Source organism: Rousettus aegyptiacus, unplaced genomic scaffold (genome assembly GCF_014176215.1).
Source record: "Rousettus aegyptiacus isolate mRouAeg1 unplaced genomic scaffold, mRouAeg1.p scaffold_m13_p_3, whole genome shotgun sequence".
NCBI classification, from domain to species: domain Eukaryota; kingdom Metazoa; phylum Chordata; class Mammalia; order Chiroptera; family Pteropodidae; genus Rousettus; species Rousettus aegyptiacus.
Window position 1 is genome coordinate 94203657 of NW_023416306.1, and position 9000 is coordinate 94212656.

General features: G+C 37.0%; 1 pseudogene; it reads right to left on the reverse strand.

Annotated features, from left to right (window-relative positions):
* Window positions 1-8432: 8432 nt before the first annotated feature.
* Window positions 8433-8773, reverse strand: LOC107507502 (annotated as a pseudogene).
* Between the last annotated feature and the right edge of the window lie 227 nt (window positions 8774-9000).

A 9000-nucleotide genomic window follows, 5' to 3' on the forward strand; every position in this document is an offset into this window, starting at 1 on the left:
ATTTGACAACACTTTATCCTCCATAACACAATTGCCACTTCCATTACATATTTATTTCAAATTTAAAAACAAAAATCAGATAAGGTAAAATTGTCTGAAAGAGATTGCCCAGATTCTTCCCTGCTATTTCCTGTGGGACTGCAGCTCTGCCAGCCTGATAATAATACCAATTCTACTCCAAAGATCTACAGAAGGAAGAATTGGATGTTCTTGTATTAACACTTAGATTATCAAGTAACTTTCACGTTCTGGAACTGACTTTGATGGAGGAGGTGGGGGTGGGGTGGGGGTGAGGATCTTTCCTAATTTTTTCTTATGCAATTGAGCCCTTTTTCATAATTGGAGGTGGAGAGCTAGATTTGCTTTCCCTCTGGTAACTAGAAACGAGAGAGATGAGGTGAAAGGAAGGTTTCAGGCCTTCCCAAAGGGAAGTAACTTGGCATCTAGTCTATTTTACTCCATTCCAAATTGTAGCCAAGTGCCCTCCCACCCTATCGCCGAATAATAAAGCCAGGCAGTACATCAAGGCCTCAGACAAAAGGCCCATTAGGCATGCTCGTGATTAAAGTTAATTAGAAGTCACTGAGAATTTCGAGTTCAAGATCAGTAGTGAATCAGATCTAATTTGCATAAACTACAAGGTGCTTCATTAAGGCTAATCATTTTCCTCTGTTCTTTGGTAATAAATCATCCTTCAATAGGGTTCATTTAGACTGAGCTTGCGGTTTTTGCTTTCAGAAATCGCAACACTGAAGATCACTTTTGCTATGTTCTTCGGCCTCATTTGCTAGGACGGTACCTGTCCCGAGACCCACCTTGAGCTGCATCCTTGAAAAAGCTTCCTAGAAATTTGAAGAAATGATTCATTAGGGCCCATGTGCCAGCAGCCAAGACCCATATGATAATGAAGGATAATGAAGTGTGTATCTTTTAAGGTATTTGTAGAACAAATTATACTGATAAAGTACTCAGGCTACATAGTGCATCGCATTAATCCAATTGATCATTAAATAATGTTATATAACCTTCTTGAAATGAGACTATTTAAATCCAGGAAAATTGGTCAAGTTTAACCTTTGAGAGCTCATGTGCCTCATTGGTTTTTTGCAATCACTTGTGAGATTGACAAGATATTGCTTGTTTTGCCCCAAAGGGATTTATCCTCTCTTATCCCCTGTCATTTGTACACGCCTCTGCATGTGCCTGAAACACCTTTCCCAACCCCTCCCACTGTCCTCTGTGCTCTTGCCTGTTGAAGCATTTATCTCACTGCAATATAATTTCTTTTTTACTTATTTATCCCTTTCGCTTCTTGAAAACAGGGATTCCATGTTTACCCCATAGCTCAAACTAAACATATATGGAATAAAATGTGAATTATGAGATGGTGGCTATAATGAAATATTATGCAGCCTATTAAAAGGATGATATCGATCTCTATATATTAGCATGTAAAAATGTTGTAGCCGCCAGTTCCCGAAAGATATACGGACCACCAGAACTCAGTGAGTTATAGGAAACACACTCTTTATTCAGCCAGCTGGGTCTTCCAGAGGTATGCAGACCCCAAATTAAGCAGCACCGACATGTAGAGGTACAGAGTTTTTAAGCCGAAAATCCCATTCTTCATTCTGTCTAAACACAAAGGTTAATTTTTCTTCTATTCATTACCTGTCGACCCACATGTCGGGTGTGTAAGCAAAGGTACAGAAGCAGAAAGCTTATCGTTAGAATGTTATGTTCCTATGGGTGATAGCCTATGTTCCCATGGGTGATAGCCAAGCAGTAATTTCCTACAAGTAATAAATTTTTAGCAGTCATTGTTCAGCCACCACAAAAATACCCATATATTTTATAATATAGTTACTTTAAAAAGCAAGCCGAAAAACATACATAGGATGATTCCATTTTTGTAAAAAAAAAAAATGCTTATGTGTATATTCATAGAAAAGATAAAAAGTATAAATATGCAGGGGTGGGATCTGGGTGTGAAGACAGGGCTTTTACTTTTAACTTTGTATAGTTCTGTATTTTAATTTGATAGATTGAGTTTATATTACTATTGGAAATTAAAAATTCATTCAGTTTTAAAAACCACAAAATTATAGATTGTACTTGCTAATTACTATTACTTTAATAAACACTATTATTTCCTGGGGCTGCTGTAACAAACTACCACAAGCCGGGTCTTTTAATACAAGAGAAATTTATTCTTGCCCAGTTCTGGAGCTTAGAAAGTCTGAAATGAAGGTGAAGCCATGTTCCCTCCAAAGGCTCTAGGAAAGAACCCTTCTTTGCCTCTCCGAGCTTCTGGTGGTTATCCATAATCCTTGGCATTCTTTGGCTTGTGGACACATCATTCCAATCTCTGCCTCTGTTTTCACGTGACCTCCTCTGTTTGTTATCTTCACATGGCCTTCTTATAAGGACACCAGTCACTGGAGTTAGAGTCTGTCCTAATCCGGTAGGACCTTATCTTAACATAGTTATTGATGTCTGCAAAACCTTATTTCCAAACAAGATCATGTTCTGAGGTTCTGGATTGACTCGAATTTTGGAAGAACACAATTCATTCCAGTACAGACACTTACTAAAGAGTACTTCCTAATGAGGCTGGAACCAATTTATGTGTCAAAATGTCTTTCTGAAGACTGTTGCGTGGGCAGGTATCTCACCATTACAATTTTAGTACCTTATTGGACTGGCACAGGATGGGAGCTCTGGGGCATGTTGTTGCTGCTACAGGATAGGAGAACCTAACAAGTCTTCTCTCCTCTAGCATTAGATCAAATTCATTCCACTCTACCACTTCAGTTCTGGGGTGAAGCAGCTTTTAGTTCCTCTTCCAATCTCTAATTTTACTTTTGGTATGATGTTTTGTTTCTTTAATTTATAGATGTAATCCTTTTCTTCTTCTCTCTCTCTCTCTCTCTCTCCCCCTCTCTCTCTCTCTCTCTCTCTCTCTCTCTCTTTCTCTCTCTCTCTCTCTCTCTCTGTCTCTCTGTCTCTCTTTTCTGTATATATTGTCTACTATATACAAGGCTCTGTTAGATACACAGAATGAATTTTCTTTCTCTTGAGGATCTTGCAGTTTGGTTTACCAATATTAATACCATACATACTGTTTCTAAAATACACATTTTAACATTTCTAAAATGGGTAAATTGGTATTCTTCTTAACAGTTGATGGCATGACATAGTTTAATTGGTAGCACATAAAATTTCTTAATGGTAAAAAAAAATTATATGTGTTACAGTTAATGTCTTCAGATTCAATGAACTATGATAATATGAGAAATTTAGGCAAGTTTACCTTCCATTACTTTTGATAAGCACATGCTGTGAGTAACTGTGGATTAAATAGAAATCTATAGTTCTTTTTTAAAATATATTTTTTAAAAATAAAATTATTCATTTTTACATGTTTATTATTGTTATTTTTAAGTTGAGGTGTAATTGACATATAACATTGTATTAGTTTCAGGTATACAGCATAATGCTTCCATCTTTGTATATATTATGAAATGATCACCTCAATAAGTACTTAGCATTCATCACAATGTATAGTCACAAAATTTTTTCCTTTTATGATGAGAACATTTAAGATCTATTCTCTTGAAAACTCTCAAATATGCAATACAGTACTAACTATAGTTATTATGCTGTATATTACATCCCTATGACTTATTTATTTTGTAGTTGGGTTTGTCCCTTTTAATCCTCTTCCACCCATTTCACCCATTGCCTACCCCCTGCCTCTAACAACTAGTAATCTGTGCTATGTATCTGTCATTTTCTTTCTTTTCTTTTTTTTTCAGGTTCCACATAGAAGTGAGAATATACAATATTTGTATTTCTCTGTCTTACTTATTTCACTTAGCTTCACTTAGCATAATGACTTCAAGGTCCATCCATATTGTTGCAAATGGCAGATTTAATTCCCGTTTTTGGCTGACTAATATTCCATTTTATATATACATTTTCTTTATCTATTCATTCATGAGTTGACATTTAGGTTGTTTCCATATCTTGGCTATTATGAATAATACTGCAGTGAACATAGGGGTACATTTATCTTTTTGAGTTAGTGTTTTTGTTTTTGATAAAAACACAGAAGGAGAATTGCTGGGTCATATGTTAGTTCTATTTTAAAATTTTCGAGGAGCCTCCATACTGTTTTCCACAGTGACCGCACCAATTTATATTCTCACCAATAGTGCACAGGGTTCCCTTCCTCTACATCCTTGCCAATACTTGTTATTTCTTTTTTTTAATTAATTTATTTTTCATTTACAGTTCACATACAATATTATATTATTTTCAGGTGTTCAACATAGTAATAAGACACTTATACAACTTACAAAGTGATTACCCTGATAAGTCTAGTACCCACCTGACGCCACACATAGTTATTACAATAGTATTGACTGTATTTCCTATGCTGTTATTTACATCCCTGTGACTATTTATAAGTGCCAATTTGTACTTCTTAATCTCTTCACCTTTTTCACTCAGTTGCCCTCCAATCTGGCAACCATCAATTTGTTCTCTGCGTCTTTGAGTTTGTTTCTGTTTTGCTGGTTCATTTCTCCTCCTTCTCTTCCTCCTACTCCTCCTTCTTCTCTGTCTCTCTTCCTCCTCCTTTTCCATTCTTCTTCTTTTAACATTCTACATGTAAGTGAGATCATGTGGTATTTGTCTTTCTGTGTCCGACTTATTTTATTTAGCATAATACTCTCTAGGTCCATCCATGTTGTGACAAATAAGATTTTATTCTTTTTTGTGACCAAGTAACATTCCATTGTATATATGTACCACTCCTTTATCCAGTCATCTATTGATGGACACTTGGTTTGCTTCCATATTTTGGCTACTGTAAGTAATGCTGCAATGAGCATAAGTGTTTATACATCTTTTCAAATTAGTGTTTTGGATTTCTATGGATACATTTCCAGAAGTGGAATTGCTTGGTCATATGGTAATTCTATTTTTAATTTTTTGAGAAACCTTCTTGCTGTTTTCCACACAGGTTGCATCAATTTCCAATTCTACCAAGAGTGCATGAAGTTTCTCTTTTCTCCACATCCTTGCCAACACTTGATGTTTGTTGATTTATTGATGAATGCTGTTCTGACAGAACATTGTGGTTTTAACACTTGTTATTTCTAATTCCATTGTTATAGTCATTCCACAAATATGATTAAGCGCCTACTATTTACAAGGAATAAAACATATCTAACACTTCTAAAAAATAATATTTGAACTTACATATACCAAGCAGGAGATCTGGATATTATTAAAAATCCTACAAGGCAGAAGCATTTGTGAACCAAGGCAGAAGGCGAGCCTAAGTTAATAATATTCCAAGTTATCAATACTGTATCTTTCCCATTGGTAAGTTTCATTTGAAGAAATTGGGTTCTTGAATTTATTATTAGTTAAACTATAGTCTTTAAGGTGGAAAATTTATAGATGTTAACTTACTGTTTAGCTTTTTCCCAAGTCTCAAATCTATTATCACTACTAAATATTCACACTGTTCGCATAAAGTATCTTTTGTGTGATGTAAAATTCTGTCTCTTCTCACAAAGGGTTAAAATATTATATAGAGAAATGAAGAAAATGCAAGAGAAATTCTGAATCCACTTCATTATTTTACATACTATTTGTGTCTGAGTGAGAAATAAGAGCTTAGTTTGAAAATTTACCACCTAAAAGAAAATGGTTTTATGTGGCAATCCTTCTGCCCCAGAAAACAAGTAATTAAAGTACTTCTTAAAATAGCAGCCATAAAATTGACATTCCATGGGAGACCATGTGTTGGTTACTGTTTTTTAGTGAGGATCCTTCCTGGGCACTGTTCTGAGAACTGACATTTGCTGGCAAAAGTTGCACACTACCGAAGGACTTTATATCCCCTTCTGGTAAAAAAGCTAGTGTATTTCTGGTGTATGCAAGATAGGTGTATTATTTCAGGTGCATATGACCTTGTTATTGTCTTTATTTAGAAATTAAGTATGGTTTAAGGATATCTGTCTCAGTGTCAAGTTGACAAGGGGTGGACTCGTAATCATTAGTTCTGTGTCAACTTGATTAAGCTATGGTAATGAAATAGTTGGTTAAATATTATTCTAGACATTTCAGTGAAAGTATTTTTTAGATAAGATTAACATTTAAATTGGGAGACTTCAAGTAGAGCAGATTGCCCTCCCTATTGTGAGTGACCCTCATCTAATCAGTTGAAAACCTTAATAAAGAACTGACCTCCCTAAAAGAAGAGGAAATTCTGCCAGAAGACTGCCTTTGGACTTGCAATGCGGTATCGACTCTTCTCTGGGTCTCTAGCCTGCTGGCCCAGAGAAGACTTTGGACTTGTCCAAAGCCTCAACAATCATGTGAGCCAATTTCTTGAAAGAAATTTATTTCTAATTATCATCTATCTATCTATGTATCATCTATCTATCTATCTATCTAATCTATCAACTATCTATCATCTATCTATCATCTATTATCTATCCACCCATCATATTGGTTCTTTTATCTGTAGTGAATCCTGACTAATACAAATTTTATGAGAGACGCAGTTTATTGAGGCAAAAGAAACTTCTTCCTTAGTTTAAGATCTCAGAGTATGGCAGACACCAATCCCTTCCTACCCATTACTTTCCTGTTTAGGCAAGGAATTATGTTGTAGAGCCTGTGCAGCTTCTTTGGTAGAGAAAAGTTGGAAGGAAGCTTCTACTGAAGGGCAAATGCGCCTTCCTCTTAAGCTACTGCTGATGGAATCCAACATTTCTTCCAATTTCCCCAAATGGGAATTGGGGCCAGATGTTGGAGCCATTTATTGATTTTAGTACTGAATTTCAGTTTCTCTAAAAATTCCTTCTTATGTAGAGTCTGAGCTTTATATTTTTTTTCAACTGAGTTTACTGTTATTATACTGTTGGTGTGGTTATAAGGTATGGGGAAGAGAAGCATTCTATAATCTGATTAAGTCTCAATCTTTTAATGGCCCTGTATCTCTGGGCTATGCCCTCACCTGTGTGTGTGTGTGTGTGTGTGTGTTGTTGTTGTTGTTGTTGTTGTTGTTGTTTTAGCTTCCTTTCCCCCTCCTTTAAATGAGATAAAAGCTAGAGAGGGCTATACTGGAAGAACTGTCCTTCCTCTTGGTAGAATAAGACTCTGAAGAGTAGGTCTTTGTTATGGAGAACCCTCTGGGTACATTACCAAGAGTACATTGGTAGTCTTGCCCTCCCCTTGCCATAGTCATGAGGTTATGTTTCTTGTCTCTTCACATGAGAACGTGGTGGGGTTCTTAGAGGTGAAATCCATGAAAGCATTAGGGGCCCCTAAGATCTTCAGCTCCCAGGATTTTCTCACTCTTAAACTAGTCCAGACTCAGCCTCCAACAATTCATCAAAATTACCCTTTAAATGTTCCTACCAGTTTATGACCCCAGTGGCTTCTGTTCCTTATGAGCAGACCTCAGCTGAGGCTCTCCAGGATTTGGTACAGTGGTTTGCCCTACAACCTCAGCTCTCTGATGTTTATAAGAAAAGCCATGATTTTCAGTTTACTTAACATTTTCTTTTCCTAAGGATGGAAGTGGTGATTTCCAAGCTTTTAATACATTGGACACTGAGATGGAAATCAAGGGTTTTTTTTTTTTAAGTACTGTGCTAAACAGGTATTGGCGCAGCAAGTCTTGGCTTGTGTGTCCGCCAATGCTACCTAGCTCATTTTCCCACTACTCCCCACAGTCGACAGGATACTGTTCTTGCCAAGGGAAGAGTTACAGCTTTGACAAATGTGTTTGAATGGCTATCGGTCCCTGAAACATAAGCACTTAGTACTTGGAGTGAGTGATGAATGACAACTACACTTAATACAGGGATTGCCCACTCAGCTTCTCGTTTCCTTGCCCCAGAAACACACACACACACACACACACACACACACACACACACACACACTTGCATTATGCATTTGGTGGGCTTGAGCCTCACCTTCTTCAAGAAGGGGTATTTTGGAAATTTCAGGTATATAGGACCTTCCCTGAGGCAGTTTTTGGGATATAGAGACACTCTGAAGCCTTTGACTTTCTTATTTATGGTTTCCCTTCTTGCTCAGTGGCAATGTGATACCTTTCCTTTCCTTTCCTTCCTTCCTTCCTTCCTTCCTTCCTTCCTCCCTTCCTTCCTTCCTTCCTTCCTTCCTTCTTTCCTCCCTTCCTCCCTTCGTCCCTTCCTCCCTCCCTCCCTCCTGCACGCTCACGCATTCTTTCTTTCTTTCTTTCTTTCTTTCTTTCTTTCTTTCTTTCTTTCTTTCTTTCTTTCTTTCTTTCTTTCTTTCTTTCTTTCTTTCTTTCTCCTTCCTTCCTGCCTTCCTTCCTGCCTTCCTCCTTTTCCCTCCCCTTCCCTACATCTGCCTTTATTGTGAGCAGTAGTTAGGACACTTTTAGCAAATATTTGAAAAAATTAATTTACAAAAACAGGGATTTAGTGAAGCTGCTTGGTTGGAACCCTTGGGAGCTCATACAAAGATGCCTACCAAAAGCAGCATGAAGAAGATCCCAAAGCCCATGAAGAGTGAGACCACCAAGGAGAAGAGGAGCTCTTTGTAGATGTCCCGAGAGCACTTGGTGGAGAGGAGTTCATAAAGGAGGAACCAGTTGGTGAAGAATGTACCAATGGCCAACATTGCCACAGTTGGATAGGGGAAAGCAGCTGGGTCTACTGGGCTAAGTATATCTGCTCATGGTCTTGAGCTCCATTTCACCAGGCTCTAGGAGGTAATCAGCTGCTCTGCCATTGGAAACCTTTTTCTTTTTTAATATTAGTATTTAGCATGATTATGTTCCATTAAACATTTTTTATTATTGTTAATGTTAGTTTTTAGCAGAATAAGTCAATTTAGCTGATAATGATTACTTGGTGAGAGTTTTCAATACTAATTCGAAATGTGAATTAATATAAATAATTACCGGAGAGTCTATATAGT